The sequence below is a fragment of the Pleurodeles waltl genome, chromosome 6 (assembly GCF_031143425.1).
Source record: "Pleurodeles waltl isolate 20211129_DDA chromosome 6, aPleWal1.hap1.20221129, whole genome shotgun sequence".
Taxonomy (NCBI): Eukaryota; Metazoa; Chordata; class Amphibia; order Caudata; family Salamandridae; genus Pleurodeles; species Pleurodeles waltl.
This window is the reverse complement of record NC_090445.1, coordinates 422,062,817-422,081,582: the sequence shown is the minus strand read 5'-3', so window position 1 is coordinate 422,081,582 and position 18,766 is coordinate 422,062,817. Positions and strand designations below refer to the sequence as shown.

At 42.2% G+C, this 18,766-nt stretch overlaps 1 protein-coding gene across 2 annotated transcripts in view; it reads left to right on the top strand.

Annotated features, from left to right (window-relative positions):
* LOC138299820 (uncharacterized) overlaps positions 1-18,766 on the top strand; it is a 151,936-nt gene that overhangs the window by 64,924 nt on the left and 68,246 nt on the right. The gene's annotated exons all lie outside the window — the stretch shown is intronic.

Sequence of the window (18,766 nt, the reverse complement as noted above, 5' to 3'; positions counted from 1 at the left end):
TTTTTTTTTTTTTTTAAGCAGTATTGGTTTATTACTTATGTTTTACATTTTATATTATTATTTTTTCCTAGTATTTTAATAAATTTCTTTCCGCACCATTCTGCCATTTTTTTTTTTTATACAAGTACCAGATGTTTATGATTTCATATGTATATTAAAAATTGTACATTTCTTTTTCTTCACGTATTCGTTAATAACACTGTACTATTTTTGTGTGCTTCAGGGGTGTGGAATTCCTATAGCTGGATGCTCACAACATCTTGTTTGGGTTCAGAGACAACAGGTTTTCATATTTATTTTGTCCTTGGGACAAGTAGGCAGTAAAGGTAACATTTGTGTCCTTATGTTAATGTTGTTCGAACTTGTATTTATGGTGAATTAATGCAAAACCTTTATAATTACTGTGAGTGGGCAAAGAAAATGCTGTAAGCTCAGACTGCACTACTAATAGCAGCTCAAGTATAAAAACACGTTTGCACACTTATACACACGTTTGCACACTTATCCACACGTTTGCAAAGTTTAACACTATGAGGCTTCATCTAATCCTCTCAGAATGCTCACTTATATTTGCAGAAGCTTAAAAGCAATATTAAGGATTAGTTGCTTTTAAAATCAAAACATTCATTAAAAAATGTAATTTGGAAAAATAATTTTGCTAAAGCACTGTGAAATTTTATGTACCATTTCTTTGAAACATCATTTAGTAAAATGTGTTGACGCATGTTAGTATTTCCAAAACATATATCCATAATAGAAAAATCAGTGTAATGAGTTACAACAAGCTTATGGGAAACATGAAAATAAACAGTATTGGCAAAGCCAGCAGGTTTGATCTTGGTTGTCAGCCTTATGGTTTGTCAATGCATGTCTTATTTTGACATGGTTTTTGTAAAACTTTTTTGTTGTTTTGGTCTCAAAAAGCACACATTGCCACTGTAGTTCCTGGTATTGAACAAAACCATTTTGTGTGCCAACATCCTCCTTGTGCAAAAGCACAATGCTGTTGCTCATACTGAAGCCAGCCAATAGACAGATAGTGAGAGATAGAATTTTAATAAAACAAAAGGTCTTGGTTAATGCTAGACCTAATTAGAGACCCAATTCTTAAAGGAAGTCACAAAAGAGCATCCTTTGTATATATTTGTGCATTAGTGCAGATTTACGACTCTTTACCAAGAATTTACAGAAGTAGGCCAGGAAATGGTACTTCTAGAAAATATTTGTGAACTGCATTTTAGCTCAAACAAATTTGTATGTGTAGATTTGCTCATGTGAAAATCTCTTGAACATGTACAGGTTCACTTTCCCTCCAATTACTTTTTTCCCCTACTGTTAGGAATACATTTCCAAGCTTTCTCCGTTTGGGAACAGATTAAAGAAGAGCTGGCAAAAATCTGCACAGACTCAAAAGGTTATTCCAACTCTGGAACTATTGCTTACTGTTACCTACAGTCCCAGTATGTACATCTGTGGAAAAGTGACAAAATAAGGGATTTGCTATTATTCATACCCTACTATGGTATGGACCCTGGCATAGTCAGGGAGGCTGTTATCAGAGCCCTTTAAATAATGAGATTGCTCTCATAATTTGTCGCCGCACTACATGGCACCAAAGGGACAAGTGAATATTGTTACAGGACAAGTAGATTCATGAAGCAACCTATTCAATGAACAAGTAGATATTTTATTAAATTCCACACCCCTGGGGCTTTGTGTTTCGTTTTTGGTATTGCGGGTTTTACCATGTTTTTGTAGACAGAATCTTTAAATTATTATCTGCTTAATAGTTATATTTTTTCAATTAAGTGTTTTTATTACACACATATCTAATCACCTCTTCTCTTATAGCCTTTGGATATGCACAGTCAGTTTTTGGGTGGAGGGCCTGGATTTGTACCTGACCCCATGACATGCACTGCGTTCTGCCAAGTGATAAGGTGATTTGCCACATGGCCTTTTCTGTGGCAAGTTACTGTTTCCCACCAGCTGCAGGTGGGTAGCCAACCTCAGCTGCACTCAGCCTTTGGCTGTGCCCAGCAAGTTTTACCCTTAGGCTCTGGTCTCTGGTTACATTTTGTACCCAGCATACTGTAAGCAGCCATGCCCTGCAACATTCTGGGTTTGACCAGGCATATCGGAGTTTGGCCACATGTTGTGCTGCAACCGCGCCCTGCACTTAACCTAATCTGTCTCTATCTCTGTGTTTTTCTGTTACATAATATATTTTCTTAGGTGCATTTATGGTATCAGTGATTGCATAACTGACTCCATCAACAGTGTTGCTTGTGATGTCATCATAAATGTGTGATGTTGTACACAGCACAAGTGGTGACATGACTTACAGTTTGCACCGTGAACAACAACTGGGGAATTTCTGTGGTTTATTACATTTTATCTAGAATCAGTGATCCTCCCATTGCCCCGTCCCTCCGTGTGCTACTACTCTCATGTGGCTCTCGCCCAACCCCAACCCCACCTGTGTTGCTATCTCTCTCATGTGCTAGTTTTCCCCTCTCACCTTCTGCCCCCCACTCACCCACCCCTCCTCCTTTGCCTCCCCAATCTCACAGTCCTTTTAAAAAAAGAAAATTGCACTTCTGCACAAATCAATTTTATTTACTGATTCAAGTGTCATCAGCTGTCTTGGATTGGAAAATAAAACATAAAGAAAATGGAACCTGCATCATTCCACTCACATCATTTCACTCGTGTCAAATTGTGATGCATACTTGCTGCATCAGAATGTGGTACAGTCACATTGGGGCACCTTGTCTGTTTCTTTGCACAGCAAGGATTGACCGCAGAGCATGGCCTCTAGCCAGACCCTGTACCCAGCCTGTCATAGCTGTGAAACCCAATCAACCACGCACACTTTCTGAGTAAATGGCTGCATCCACTTCTGTTTGGGGTAAAACTATTTGGTGGTTTATGCTCTATCTTTTGGCAAAATTTTCTTGATATCTGCTATAAACCCTAAAAGCTACCCTGCCCTGTCCTAAGTACTACAGCGACCCCCCGCCCTAAAACCTACCTTGTCCTACAAACGACCCCACCCTGCACTAAACACTACCCAGCCCTAAACCCTAAAACCTGCACTGTCCTAAAAACTACCCCACCCTGTCCTAAAAACTACCTCAACCCCCTGCCCTAAACCCTAAAACCTACCCGGCCCTAAAAACTACCCCACCGTGTCCTAAAAACTACCCCACCCCGACCTAAACCCTAAAACCTACCCTGTCCTAAAAACTGCCCCACCCTGTCCTAAAAAGTACCCCAACCCCTTCCCTGAACCCTAAAACATACCCTGTCCTAAAAACTACCTCACTCTAAAACCTGCCCTGTCCTAAAAACGACCCTGACCCTGCCCCCACCCTAATCCCATCCCCACCCTGTCCTAAAAAACTATCCCGACCCCCGCCCTGAACCCTAAAACATACCCTGAACCCTAAAACCTACCAAGTCCTAAAAAATACCCAGCCCTGTCCTAAAAACTACCCCTCCCCAACGAACCCTAAAACCTACTCTACTCTGTCCTAAAAACTACCCCAACCCCCTGCCCCCACCATCAACCCTCCCCTAAAAACTACCCATCCCTGCCCTAAAAACTACCCAGCCATAAACCCTACCCTGTCCTAAAAACTACCTCACCCTGTCCTAAAAACTACTCCACCCCGACCTAAAACCTACCCTGCCCTTTCCTAAAAACTACCCTGACCCCCCACCCTAAACCCTAAAAGCTACACTGCCCTGTCCTAAAACTGCCCTGCGTTGTCCTAAAAACGACCCTGACCCCCTGCCGTAAACCCTAAAACTCACCATGTCCTAAAAACTGCCCCACCCTGTCCTAAAAAGTACCCCACCCAAAAAGTACCCCGACCTAAACTCTAAAACTTACCGCACCCTATAACCTACCCTGCCCTGTCCTAAAAACTACCCTGCCCTTAAAGTACCCCACCCTGTCCTAAAAACTACCCTGACGCCCTCCCTAAACCCTAAAATCTACCCTGCTCTAAAAACTGCCCCACCCTTTCCTAAAAATTATCCCACCCCCCCACACCCTAAAACCTGCCCTGTCTTAAAAACTACCCCAACCCCACCCTGCCCTAAAACCTACCCCACCATGTCCTTAAAAACTACCTCGACCACCCTGCCCTGAACCCTAAAACCTACCCTGCCCTGAAAACTCTTCCACCCCTCCACTGAACCCTAAAACATACGGTGTCCTAAAATTTACCCAGCCCTGTCCTAAAAACTACCCCGCCCGCACCCTTAATCCTACCCTATCCTAAAAACTACCCCAGCCCTCTACCCCCGCCCTAACCCCTACCATGTCTGCAAAATGACCCCGGCCCCTTACCCCCCACCCTAAACACCGAAAACATACCATGCTCTAAAAGCTACCCTAACCCCCACCCTAAACCCTTAAACCCACCCTGTCCAAAAAAACTACCCCACCCTGTCCTAAAAACTACCGGACCCCCACCCTAATCCCTGAAACATACCCTGTCCTAAAACCTACCCTGGCCCCCCGCCACCGCCCTAAAACCTACCCTGTCCTGTCCTAAAAAGTCCCCGACCTGAACCCAAAACCTACCCCACCGTGTCCTAAAAACTTCCCCAGCCTAAACTCTAAAACCTACCCCTCCCTGTCCTTTAAAAAAAACCAACTTACCCCAGCCCCACTTACCCAGCCACCACGTTCCTCTCCGGTTGTTCCTGTTGTGTGCCTGAACCACGCATTAATGTGGTTGAGGGACATGCATGGTTCAGGCAAGCGTGGTAACACTTGCATGGCTATGCTACGCGTTGCTCCAGCGACGTAGAAAAGGCCGTTTCCTGTGGCCACACAACCTCCATTGCCACTCTTTTTGCTGAACCTCTTTTGATTGTGTGCTGTGGGTGTTGGTTGCATGGCTTGCCTGGCCTTTCACCTGGTTTAATTTCCTACCTGTCAAATTGCATCTAGATTAATGGAACTGTTTCAAATTATTACTGAAAGAAACATTAATTGCTGTCCCGTTTACCTTTGCCACGATTGGACTTTCTCTAAGCTTGCCAAATTTTGTGTGCATTCTTCAAACTGTGGCAATTCTTTTTTTTTTTTTTTTTTTTTTTTAAATCAAATTAGCACTTTTTTCACCTTTTTCCCTCCTGGTCGCCCCAATTTCTTCCCCCGGGTCCCTCTTAATGTACCAGCATGAATTTGAGAAAACCAAGAGTAGACTATAACATGCCAAATTTGTTGCAGATCCATGACATGAGACATTCCAAAGTTATTAATCAATCAGAACTGTTTTGAACCCCCCCTTAACTCCTTTCCTTATTGGATCTGCACAAACTTAACAATATTAAAAGGAGGCTAATCATGCCAAGTCCCTGCAAATTCCGTGCACATACATCAAAAAGTATATATTCAACACGGACAACCCTATGTGCCCAAAGAACACGAGTCAATTCAGATCTGTCTAAACACACCGTCACATGGTACTCCTTCAAAAGGAGGCACCTCGCTTCTGAGTTGGATGACTCCACCATATACTTAAAATCATAATCCCAATACAAATTAATTTAGCAAAAAAACTAATTGTAATTAACAGCACAGGACAGTCTTATTTTCTGACACGCATATATTACACTAATTCCTATACAGTGTAATGTGATTGAGGCGAGGGACACAGTGCTCAAATGGTGATTGCATTTACAACATCTAATACATGCGACACTAAACCTTTGCCAGTGTTTGTGTCAGTTGGTTCAAACATATTCACGAGCCCCACTTGTTAGTTGCAAATGACAACCATTTGGGGGGGTCTGCAGAACAGGAGTGATGGTGAAGTGAGTAGCGTAGTATTCTCCCTCTTGAGCACCGTAATTTTGAGTAACTTCGAGTTGGATTGGCTAAGGTTTCCACTTGAAGGGGGGGAGTATGAACAGAAGCAAAGTTTACATAATGGACTCTTGGACCCCTTAATTGGAAGCATGGAAATTATATAACCTACACCCACACGAAGATGGTGTGATAATCTGATGACTGTCCTGAGGAGATAAATAATTCACAATCAAAACGACGACAAACCCTCGATGAGTCCCCTCCTTTTGAATGATTCCCACGTAACGTTGCATTTAGATAGATGTGCATCAAACAGTGCCAAAGGTATTGGTAAACCATAAATACTTTCAAATTTCACCTTTTAATTTTGCCCATCCTCTCATTGGATTGTTTTGAAATCGAATATACCGGGCATCACTTGTTAACTACTTACCGCACTTGATACAGATTTATCAAAATTATGCCCCCCTTTATGAATTGCCACTAACCCTGACATGCCAATAAAAACCCAAACCGTCCTAGTTTCTGTCAGATTTTGTGCAAGTTCATCACATAGTGCAAAACTTATTAGCAACTGAACACTTTTTGCCCTCACACCCCACACACCTTTGTAACTCTAGCCATGTAGGGATATGCACACATTTGAAAATAGTGGTAACTTGAGCCTACTGAGTTCTGCCAGACTTCAGGGATATTTGTCGAATGGCTAACAAATGGCTTTTCAACTGACAAGTTGTAGAAACGTATTAACCCTTTGAAGCTCACGGGGCACTTTTTTCAAACTTATGCCTCAAAAACATCTGAATAGTTTTACACCAAATCAAACAAGTATTTGCAATGTGATGGGTCTCGCATTTACTCGAGTAAGAGCTATTAGCATTGTAAATTCCTAACTGGACTTTTCTTGCCACATAAATTGAAAATGAAAAGTTAAACAGTTGATATAAGTTAGCCGATTCAAAGCGCCATGGGCGCCATCAGCGTGTGCGCGAAGCAGAGACACAAAAGGAAAACGATGTTTTTCTCACAGTCAAACGTATCAGTTATCGGTTATGCAGTTATCCATGTAATGTCGGTTATTGGTTATGCAGTTATCTATGTAAGAGGGTCGATGGCCAAGGCGGTAACAAAACTGCCCCAAGGAGGGAAAAACGTAAAGCATTTACCAATGATGATAAAGGATTTTTCAAAGGCACGCCCGTGAATGGGTGATAGTGATGGGCACGCAGTGGGCGTGGTTAAAAGCCCAGAAGCTCGCCAGAGCGCTTGCGCTGGACCTAAAAAGCACCCTTTCTGAGTAGAGTTCTACATTCAAGCCAACTTTGCTGTAAGTCTGTTCAGCGGTTTGTGCACTATCTTTTAGCAAAATTAAAGCTAAAATGGAAAATGGTCCATTTCGCCTTCTCCATAATGTATTGATTTAGCTTTTGGCCAGCAAATTACTCAGTGATTTTGGCAAAGAAATACAGACCTGAACTTTGACTGTAGTTTATTATTTCCAGATAGGTCTCCATTATGCTTTTTTAAGTAGGAGTGGAGAGCGCCTTGGCAGGGAAGTCATTATTATTATCTTCCCATATGGACATGAGAGGAACCGATGTATACTTCTAAATTAGGAGGTAAAGGGTCAGCTGAACGCCTTGTAGTTTTAGTAGGTTAGGCTATTATTTTCTTTAACATTTGAAAGTGACCTGTTGGAAAGATTTCCAGCTATGTGTGACGACTTTCAGAACAATGTTAATAGTACTGGCAGAAGGAGTAGTTATCTGGGAGCCAGTATTGTGTGCAGATTATGTGCATTTCCTTTGCAAAGACGTTTGTCAGGTTTTCACAGTTTTCATCAGATACACAAGCAGATTTTACAGTATCAGTACATGTGTTTAGGATGGATTTTTTGGCAAGAGGAGCTTGGTCATTGAGGAGCATAGCTTTAATACTGAGTACGTTAGGTCTGTAGAATTCCTTCCCTTGTGTTTTAAATTATTTTGAGATGGATAATGGGCAGTTCTTCCATTTGCATCAGAACAGGCAAATGTTTTTGTCATTCTGGGTTTAGGGAGGGAGTAAAGTATCCTTTACTGGCTAGGTTTTTAGTAGGTTTATGGATAGGAGAACGGGAGTATCTCAAAATTTCAGAATGGTGAATTTGTAACATTCAGCTAGAGCAAAGGCAAGTTCTTGAGTATTGGTTGTAGAAATTATAATGTTCTCCTGTTAATGGTTTGGAGAAATGAAAACAGTGGATGCAGTTTTTAGGGTTTCTAAAGATATATTTTTGGTGTTCCTGACCCATTCATATTTAGGTTCGGGCAGTTCTGATAGAGAGCGGGATAGCAAAGTGAACAGAGAACTCAGTTTTGATGGAATCTCCCACAGTTACACATACGTGTTATATCTGAAATTATGAGGTCTAAGATTGCTGTCTTAGTGGATTTTAAAGATGTTATTTAATTCACTTTCCAGAAGGAAAGAAGACAATGCATTTACATAGTTCTTTGTCATTCCAGTGAATATGGCAATTAATTACATATAACTTCCGTCTGTTCATCAATGAAAATGTTATTGTTGCCTGGCCGTGATACAGTAGGACGGTGTTTATTCAGTTGTTTTGTAGATCTAAGTAGTTAATTATAGGCACACAAAGGAGTCCGTGATGGGAGGGAGCAGTCTATGTGTAAGTGATTAGCTCTTTATGTATTATGGCCAGTCTACCTCCCTTTTTACGTTGAGCACGCAAGCGCTTTGACATGTTGTAATCTATCTGTGGGCTTTTAACCACGCCCACTGGATGCTCATCATTATCACTCGTTCATGGGCTTGCCTTTCAAAAATGCTTTGTTATCATTGGTAAATGCTTTATGGTTGTCCCTCCTTGTGGCAGTTTTACCGCCTTGGCCATCGACCCTGTTACATGACTAATTGCAGGTTTGCTAATACGTTTGACTGCGAGTGAACTTCTTTTCCCTTTTGTGTCTCTCCTTCGTGCTCACGGCGGCCGTGGAGCTCTGAATTGGCTTGCTAATGTCAACTGTTTTACTTTTTGTTTTCAATTTATGTATCAAGAAAAGTTAAGTTTGGAATTTATAATGCTAATAGCTGTAACTTGAACAAACGCGAGACCCATTGCATTGCAAATTCTTGTTGTTGTTTTTGTAGAATTTAGTATGCTTGTGGGGCCAATGAGTGAAGAAGTGGGATCTTCTTAGTGTGAGGGACAGGTTTCAGTCAGAAAGAGGATATACAGATTGTAATCTGAGATTGAGTATTCTATAGCTGTAGTACAACGTGGAGCTGATCTGCAGTTCAACAATATGCATTTCATATTGTTAGCTACAAATATTTTGTTAGTAACCTGATCTTTGGTGTGCACATAATGAGAATGCATTTATACATACACTTCTCATCAGTTTTCAGTTAATTGACCTTTGATTGTGTATAGTCTTCTTGGGAATGAACTATTTACACTGTTGTGACTGTGCACAGGTAAGGAATGATGCATAGAGGAAAGGTAGTGCGGTTTACTTACCAGCGCAGCAGGCATTGACTGTGCGGACAGGGAATGTGACACAAGCAACTGGTGGACTGCAAAGCAAGACTAAAATATTCAGGTATCGCAGAACAAGGAATTCCCAAAGGAGATGTAGTCTGAGCATCAGGATTGCTGCGCAGTGATAAATCTCTTACCTCACCAACCTCCAAAGAAGCAAAATACAAAGGAAGTGCAACCTCTATATAGATGATTTTGGTGATAGCCATAGTCAGAGAAGCTCCAACCAACACCCCTTAAAGGGTAGGTGGTCGGGCACAGTAGTCCCCATTCATAACAAGCATTTGCAAAGCAACGGGTCTCGCGTTTGCTCATGTTAGAGCTGATAGCCTTGTAAACTCCTAACCCGACTTTTCACTGGTAATGAAACCTATCGGCAAAAGTGCATTTATGTACGTAACCCGAAAAAGTGCAATTAACTGTGTAACATGGCCGATATTATGAGCGCTTGACTTCTGCCAAGCGAGATCGCGCTGGGAAGATAGAGAAAAAGTAGTCCACGAGCCGGACAGAAAACAGCGAGCCTCGCATGTTTTCTGTACTTGGTCGATGCGCTCGAGGAGGGCTATCCACCGGAAAAGGCATGACATGTGCATGCCTGTGACTAATAAAATCAAGCACATTCTAACAGGCAAGCCCAAAAGCCAATGACAGACACTGACGTGACGTGGACAGGGCTCCGAGCCCTTTTTAATTACTAAAGCGTCTCGCTTAGCGAAACGCATGCGCATGCAACGCCGGCTCGACCCTAAAAAGGGACTCTGACTAGCCTGTGACTTGGACCAGTCAGAATCTAGAGACGTCAAAAAAGGAGTGGACCTGCAGTGGGTTTCAAATGGTTGAAGACTGGCTCTTTTGGGGGCTGAATAGAAGTGACAGTTGACAAACCTTCCTTCTCTCTGGTGCAGACAAGTAGGGTACAGGGGAATAGAAAGAGAATGAAGTAGGGATGGAGAGCAGTGGGGAAACAGGCTCCAAAATTCCCTTCGCCCTCTTGTTTTTGTTTCAAGCTTTTTTTTGGAAATATGAAAACGTTTTTCAGGTTACTAATCCTCCGGAACATATTAAATGCCTTGTGGTAGCCCTAGCCATTCCTTAGCCTCTCTAATTACAGCACAAAGCTCCGGCATCTGTGTAGGCCACCCAGTCTACCCTATTGTGTAATAAGCATTGGCAAAGCCAACAGCATGGCCTGTACTATAAAGTGAAAAAAACTTTTATTGCAAGCATAAGCCATTAAAAAAATAACTGCCTGTCCGGGGTGTCCATGTGCTTGCAAAAGTTTTAAATTGGAAAATAGACATTGCTTATAGTTTTAATTAAAAAATTATATGTGCTTTATACCTGTGTAGTTTGGACAGGTATACAAACACTTTTAACTTTCAAAGCACATCACAGGAAAATGGAATTCATATTGACACAAAGGAAAAGTACTTCTGGCTTCTAAAAACACATTGTTTTAACACATAAGATTGTATACAAAAATAAATAAAAAGGATAATAAATGAAAAAGTAAAACAGCTTTCGTTAAGTATTGGCCCATTTGCCCGCCCTGGTACTTAAGTGCACGTATTTGTTTTTTAGGTAGATGTGCACATGTGATTAGGAAAATGCCATCACTCCGCGTAAGAGAGCCAGTGGCTGAAGTGGGCTAGCCCAATGTCCCAAGCAGTATGATGGGCGGATGCAAGATGTGAGTTACAGTTCAAGAGACCAGTGAACCAAAGCTGTACTTTTCACCTGGTTTGTCTATTTCAAAGCTGCGTTCCACAGTGTGTCAAGAGACATTCTGTGGTGAAAACAAGAGGTTGGGAGCTTCCTGGGGAAGTTACTTAGGGCAAGTCAGATGTTGTGTATTGACACATGGCTATAGATAAATTTAGAAGATGGGAACAAGTTACTGAGGGCAGTGTACATTTCATCCGGTTTGAAGCAGGGGTGTGTTCTTGTGCCCTTCCTTTTCAATCTTTACATTGCAGACCTCTCGAGTAGGATGGATATGGTGAACGCTCGCCCACCAAAGCTGGCAAATTGATTTAGAACCTTTTATGTGTGGTTGATTTTCTACTGATGAGTACGACGAAGATAGGACTTCAAAGACTACTCAATGAACTGCATTCCTTCACAACCTACAGTACACTGCTCACAAATCTGAATAAAATCAAAGGGCTTAAATTTAAGAAAAAAATAAACCTGGCATCCAGAGTATAAACTAGAAACTCCTAACAAATTAAACTGAATTTAAGTATCTTGGGTTACTGTCGACACCAGAGGCACCCACAGTCCGCACAAGCTCCATTTTTGAAAGCTCAAATTGGTTCCCTCCACTTTGCATTTGGTCTACTCCCAAAGACATTGAAAGGTTCAACCTGTGGCAGTGAAATAATGAGAGGGAGGGATTCTGAACTTTTAGACTGGTTAAAAGCTAAAACATATCGATCTATTTTTTGTCTAACAAAATTTGCCTCCCAACCCCAATTGCACCTGGAGTTTGGTCTGAGTAAATAATGTATGGCCAGACAAGGAGCATTCCTCAAAGGTTGGTTGTCATAGCTTTAAAACTTCTTCAAAAGGAACCTTGGATAATTTGATCTGGCAAGAGCTAAGTGCCCCTTTAGGAGCTTCGCCTTGCAGAGACTATATGGCTTCCTCTCTTCAGACATTACCAGTATCTCACCTGCTGGCTCTCTCATGTTCAGGGAGTGTATTCAAAAGATTTATAACAAGCAGATCCGCTTCATCTCGATGCCGGAGGACAAAAGTGACTTATGCAAGCGTGCACATTCCTGGCACATCATCAGTGTTCTAAATGGGAAGGTGCTCACCAGTATGAGGTTCCGGCACTTTTCCATTTTCTATCCATGAGAACAGGAATATTTCCTTGGACAAGGAGAGTACCGGTACTCATAGGGGCCTGGCTTCGACACAAGTGGTGCTGCGCTCATTAACTATACCCAGCAGCACCTTTGGCACGACCCTTAAAGCATGCCTTTCAAATCGGGAGGCTGAGCTGGTGGAAGAGCGCCTGAGCAGCAGCTCTTGTCTACTGGACACAGTGATCTACATGTGCTGCTGTTGATGGTATGGGAGGAGTGGTGTAGCTGTGGAGTGATTCCTTTGTCGTTGCATCTTTCCCATTCGGTGAAAGTAAAACCTAACGGGCGGCGGTGGTGTTGGCTGCATTGTTCTGGGCAGTACAGCTTTTTAGCATGCTTATTGTGTTAAATGCCCGACAGTCATCACCCATCAGCAATTTAAATTAAATGTGTTTGCTTCAACTGCCCTCTCGTTAATTTCCTCAAAGAAATACATGTTTTTTAAAGTTTTACAACAAAGTATTTGGTAACAAGGAAAACGTGATAATAGTTCTATTCTCCCTTGCTTAAAAGTTCACCACAGGCTGCATTTGAAATATGTCCTAGTCCAGGGTACAATGGCACTTCCTAAACTCTGGTGGTTGATGCACTTGGTGGAAAGTTCTGTGTGCATTCTAATCAAAGGTTCGACTAAGCAGGAAAGAAACAAGCATTGACAAAGCCAATAGGTCTCACCTATGCAAGCTCTATTGGCTTTGCTAATGTGCTTTAGCCATGTTCTACACTAGCATGGCTGCTTTTCCGCATAGCTAAAGGTTAGTGGAGGAGCGTAGAGTAAAGTGGAGTGGAATGCCCTAGAGTGAAGTGGAATAGTGTTGTAGAGTGGAGTGTGGCCGAATGACATAGAGTGGAGTGGAGTGGATTGGTGTAGTGTAGAATGGAGCAAAGTGGCATAGAGTGAAGGGTTGTGGAGTAAAGCGTTCAGAGTGGAGTCCTTTAAAACAGAGTAAAGTGGCATGGAGTGTAGTAGAGTGGAGTGACATAGAGTAAAGTGGTGTGGGGTGGCGTAGAGTGACCTAGAACAGAGTGACGTAGCGTGGTGTGGAGTGAAGTATGCATGGTGTGGTAGTGTCCTCCCATTACAGACAACACATTTTCTATGACCTTTACGTTTGCACAGACATACAGTTGTACTGATAAAACTGTACAGCGCTCAAACAAGAATGTGTGCAAATGGCATCACCTACTGTATTGAATTGTTTTTATCATATGAAAGTATTTGTTTCCAGCACACTGCCGAATGATAGAACATGCACTTTATTTCAGCTTTCCTAATTCTGATCTGTTGTGAAATAATGGCACTTCATTTACAGACATTTAAATGTTGTTGTGTGCTAGAAGAAAAACCTTTCCTTTCACACTCTAAGATTGTCACATAACTGCTCTCACTTTGAAGTCCAAGAAAGTAAAGTAAACACCAAGCTCTCTCGTAAGACCTCTGTCTTTGAATGCATAGCAAGTGTGACAAGATAATAGCAACATTTATAGGCCTGTTTACAGAAAGAGAGCACTCGTGGAGGAATGCAAAAAACAGAGTATGCTTCATGGGAGGGACAAAACCATGCTGAGCAGCCTAAAACAAATAAAGTCAGCAAATGGGAAAGCAAGCAAATGTGAACTTAAACCACAAAGCCAATCGTAAGCAGTGGGTGGAATGTATGCTAAGGTCAGCTTTCAGAATGTCCCCTAGAAGGGCTGTAGCAACCAAACAGCTGTGCTAAGCTTCGAACTAAAATGGCATAAGTTGGCTGGATGAACCAGCACTCAGGCCCTTAGGGACTGCCTGTCAATAAAATAAAAAAATATTTTAAAAAATGATTGTGAGAGTCACAGATCCTATATTGTATTCCTGAATCCTGGATTTGTGAATCCTAGATTCTTCCTAGGTTGATTGTTCGCAGCTTGATGGGGCCCTGCAGCCAACTTCTGCTGCACACAACCAAACAGCCAAAGCCCTTGTTCTGCAGGGGTTAGCCGCATGCTTCAAGTTGGACATGGGGACTGGCCAACTGCAGTCAACACCTATTGTATATGGCTGAAGTCCATGTACAGAAGGGGTTGGCCTCTTGAGACTCCAGAGTGTTGGGCGCTGGGCCTGGGCCCAGGCCCAGGCTAGTCTCTGTGACGAACCCTAACTGGGCACTATTGAGGGCATGATTGGTTTAGTGCAGGAAACTGCTGCATGTGGTATGTAATAAACAAAAGTGCAAATTCACAAAAAAAAAACTAAGGTTAAAGTGAAGGTATGGATAGCTTTGGTCAAATTGACAGATGTTTAAAAACCTTAGAAGTTCTCTTAAAACACAGTAAATGCACTTATGGTTAAAAACTAATACATAAGCCACTGAAAATGTGTACATTATGGTTAGGAGCACCTTCAATTACTCACGCAACAGCCATGAAAATCATACCTTACAAGTCAGCTTCAATGTTATGACCTCACAGAATTTATACCAATAAATACCAACACATAAATGTAAAATATAATAGAATTTCCAAATTTTAAACTGTTAGTTTTTACCTTATTTGAACACTTAACTACAACATCACTTTACACATTTTTCAGTGAAATTTTACGATTTGTATTTAATGGACGCAAAGATCTTATTACGTAGCAACCAATAACGTGTATACATATAAATGAACCGTGCAGAATATGAGCTTTGCAGGTGGGCTGTGATGTAGAGGACACACGCTGTGCCGGATGCGACGTGTGCAATTGGGATAGAGTGTCCATAACGGGAGCAGTGTAGGTCTCAAGCTATGTTGCCTTTGAACTTTGATTCATGACATTATTGTGACAGGTGTGAACCGGAAGAAATATCGGATAGGCAAGCTTGCTTGAGGTGTACAGAGTACAACTATGCAGGGTTCAGCTATGCAAGATATCAGCAGTGCTGAGGGGCATACGCTGGAAAAGGTATGGCCTGTGTGCTGCTGGAGCTGTGCAGGATATGAGCCGTGTGGTATATAGCACAAAGGGATGTCTTCTCACTGACTGGATGCAAAGTTTGCTTGAAATTGTGTGACCGGTTGTGGATTGAGTAGATAATTCAAGCCACTGATCTTTAGGACTAACACTATTTGGACAGAGAGGTCTTCCTTCTGTATGTTGCAGGAAACCGAATCCAAAGAACGCACTGGAATTGAGGAAACGACCCGATTTGTGGAAAACCGTCTTTGCCAGAGAAAGAATGCTATATGTCTTAAGAAAAATCTGAAGAGAAATAAAAGATTTCAGACTAAACATATATGTGGGGACCCAGTGACAGCTGTGGTTTTAGTGTTAGTGTTAGTTTTAAGGGCAGTTTGGTGGTCAGGTTTGTTTAGTGGTGTCTGTTTGCAGGGGTGGAACGGTGCTTTGACTGGGTATCAGTGATAGCTGATTTGAGTATGTTTGTCCTGTATGTAAATGCTGAGTGGTGGATGACACTTGTTTGACAAAGTTCTATGGCATTAATGTATGCAAGGACTAAGTGGCATAGTTTATGGATAGTACTGTGTCCACCAAGTATGGGTGCTCGGGTTCAAAGCTGGGGACGTCTTAGGGATGTCTTTTCATTCTGTCGGATTCTGGAGTAGTCATTGAGCCCTGTGTAAAATAATGGGAGCTAATTGGGCAAATGATGTATGTTCACTTTTACCTGTGGTTTCAGAAATCGTGTAATGCGTTTGGGATTGTATCATTTTCTGTAGGTACAGCATGCTAGTTTTTTAATTGTGGCTTTCCAACACATATACAGCAGTTACACTTATGTATTATACTGTCATATACTTACTGTCTTTATAAAACAAAGTTTCTGTTCTTTCATTGTACTGTTCGGAAATTATCAAAAATGAGCATGGAACCACCAAACACTAGTCCGTGCAAATGGTTTGAGACCCTGGTGGCATGGAAGGGGTAGGTATATAGGGTAGAAGCAATCGGGGGAAGTGGCCATGGCTACCTGCGCACTATAATAAAGCCACTAACACCCCTACTGAGAAAACATGTAGGGCCATGAGGTTGTGCAGCACACTTTAGGATACATCATTCCCTGATGGCCTCACCCCGTAAGCAAGGTCACTGGGCCAGTTTGGGGCAGTAACTGACACTGACCTATGTGCCTGTGGTGTGGTGTCAGTAGACAAAGAGCCTAATCAAGTGTATGGGACCAGGCGTGCATCCTGGCGGGGTAAAATCGAGCAGTCGTGTGTGTGGAATGGGGACGAGGTGTTGCCCGCTGTGGAGTTCGACGTGGCTTCTGGGGTTAGATTGACCAGCTTCGAGAGCAGCACATCCCAGCCTTGAGCTACCAGTGGCGAACAAAACCTGTGGCATCTTCTATGTGCAATGCTACTTCCTCGGCTTTCGACCAACGGAGAGCATGCCAGATTTGTTGTGTTCATTTATAGCAGTAAAATGGACAGTATTGGGGCCAATTATTTATATCGTGGGACAGTTTAGGGAGTTTTGTAAAGAGTTTGTGTTGATGCGAAAGCTGGCAGTGCTACATTGTGTAAGTTTTTTGGCTGCACGGAATTTTGGTTTACTCTAGGTAAAAATGTGAAAAATGACGATACCTATAACATAGTTGTTTCAAACGTTTGAGTAGTCTTTGGACGCCCAGAAGCATACAAATGAATTCAGCATAAGGCAAAAAGTTAATAATTGAGTACAGTACCACATTAAGTACTTTTTTAGACAAAACCATTCAGAAGGTAGACCGTAGTAATTACTACACTGTATGTATGGGACTCCTGTAACTCTTCCTAAGGTAGACCTAGGTAAAAGGAGCTACTGTGCTAAGTGCGTTTAGCCCGAGGATACACTGCTCCACCTGTGGAATGGCATAAACATCGCCTCATTCTAAGAACAAATAATATATTTAATTCACCTTTTTTGTTACGGACAACTTACAGGAATTTCGTATTGAACAAATCCCATTTCTCCACACACAAAAAAGAAACAAGCATTGGCAAAGCCATTTAGTCGCGGCAATCCCAGAGATATTGGCATTGTCAATGTCAATGCCTTTTAACAATGTTTAGCCATAGTCCCTCTAACAGTTAACCTTGGACTATGTTTAAAGCTGCTCAAAAACTGTGGGGATACTAAACAGTAAGTACTTAAGTGACTTAAAAATTAATAGATAGATAAAAGCTAGAAAGGTAAAAGTGGCCCATGGCAAACATAAAGCTGCCACTTGTGTCGATTACATTCTCCAACCTCCGACTTGGATGGATCATTTCCTGAAGACTTATGCAGCCAAGTATGATTGTGAGAATATAGACACCCTTGTAGATGAAGGCACCCCATTGACCTTAGAGTACAAGAATATTTTGGAGGCGATCCCTTTACAGAAAGTGCCAGGCTCCGAATCCATTCCTGGGGGTTTGTTTGAAACAGAACCTTTGATCTGTTCCTCATACTTCCAGCTTCTCGTCCACTCCCTATTGGAAAGTGGTCCCATTCCTGGGTCCTGGCAGGTGCTGAGATTGTCCCAATCTATTTAAAAAAAAAAAAGTAGCAAAGATGACCCAGGGAACTACAGGCCCATCAGCCTTATTGACACCTCCCAGGAACTTTTCTCCCACCTTATTCTAGGGAGGTTGCTGGATTGGGCCACCGATAAGTCCATCTTTTCTGCTTTACAGGTGGGGTTTAGGAATAAGGTCAGTACAAAGGATCAAATCCTTCGCTTTTGCAGCTTGTACTGGAAAATCGTAATGCTTGACAAAAGCCACCTGTATGTGGTCTTTGTTAACTTAAGATTAGTCTTGGAGTCTGTCCCTGGGCCAAGTTGTGGGAAGTACTGAAGCAGATGGGTGTCCCTGCCAATCTCTTGTCTGTTCTTATTAGGTTGCGCACTCATAACACTGCTCGTTTCAGGTATGGTAATAAAGGTGAGCTCACAAACCCCTTTAACATTGAGACCGGTGTCTACCAGAGTTGTTTTAATGGCTCCGATACTGCTCACGCTTTATATCAATGACTAGTCCAAGCACTTGGCTTCCCTGGCAATGATGCACTTAAACTAGGCCCTCAAAAAATGTTGACGCTGCTTTTTGCAGACAACTTGCTTTTTATTTCCAAAACTCCACGTGGCATGCAGGTAATAGTAGATCGCCTTTTAAGCTTTTACAGCGACCATGGCCAGATGCTCAATATTAATAAAACAAAAGTCTTGGTGTTTAATCCCTACAAAACAGGTAGGGCTAATATTCTGGTGCAGGACGTGCCTCTTGATCGTGTGCACAGGTTTGTATACTTGGGGGTCTGTTTAACACAGAATGAGCTTGACCACGCACATTAGTAAGAGCACTTCAACAAGAATCTGGCACTGTGTCCAAAATGCGCAAGAAAGCTTATGCATGTCATCATGCTCGAGTGGTGGAGGTTTACAATCTTAAAGCAAAACGTTCAGCCATGTATGGTGCAGAACACCGGGTTCATGTTAGGGTTTTGTGAACTAGGAAACAGGTTTGTTAGGAGCCTTCTTAATCTTCCGCAGAGTGCCACCCCCACCG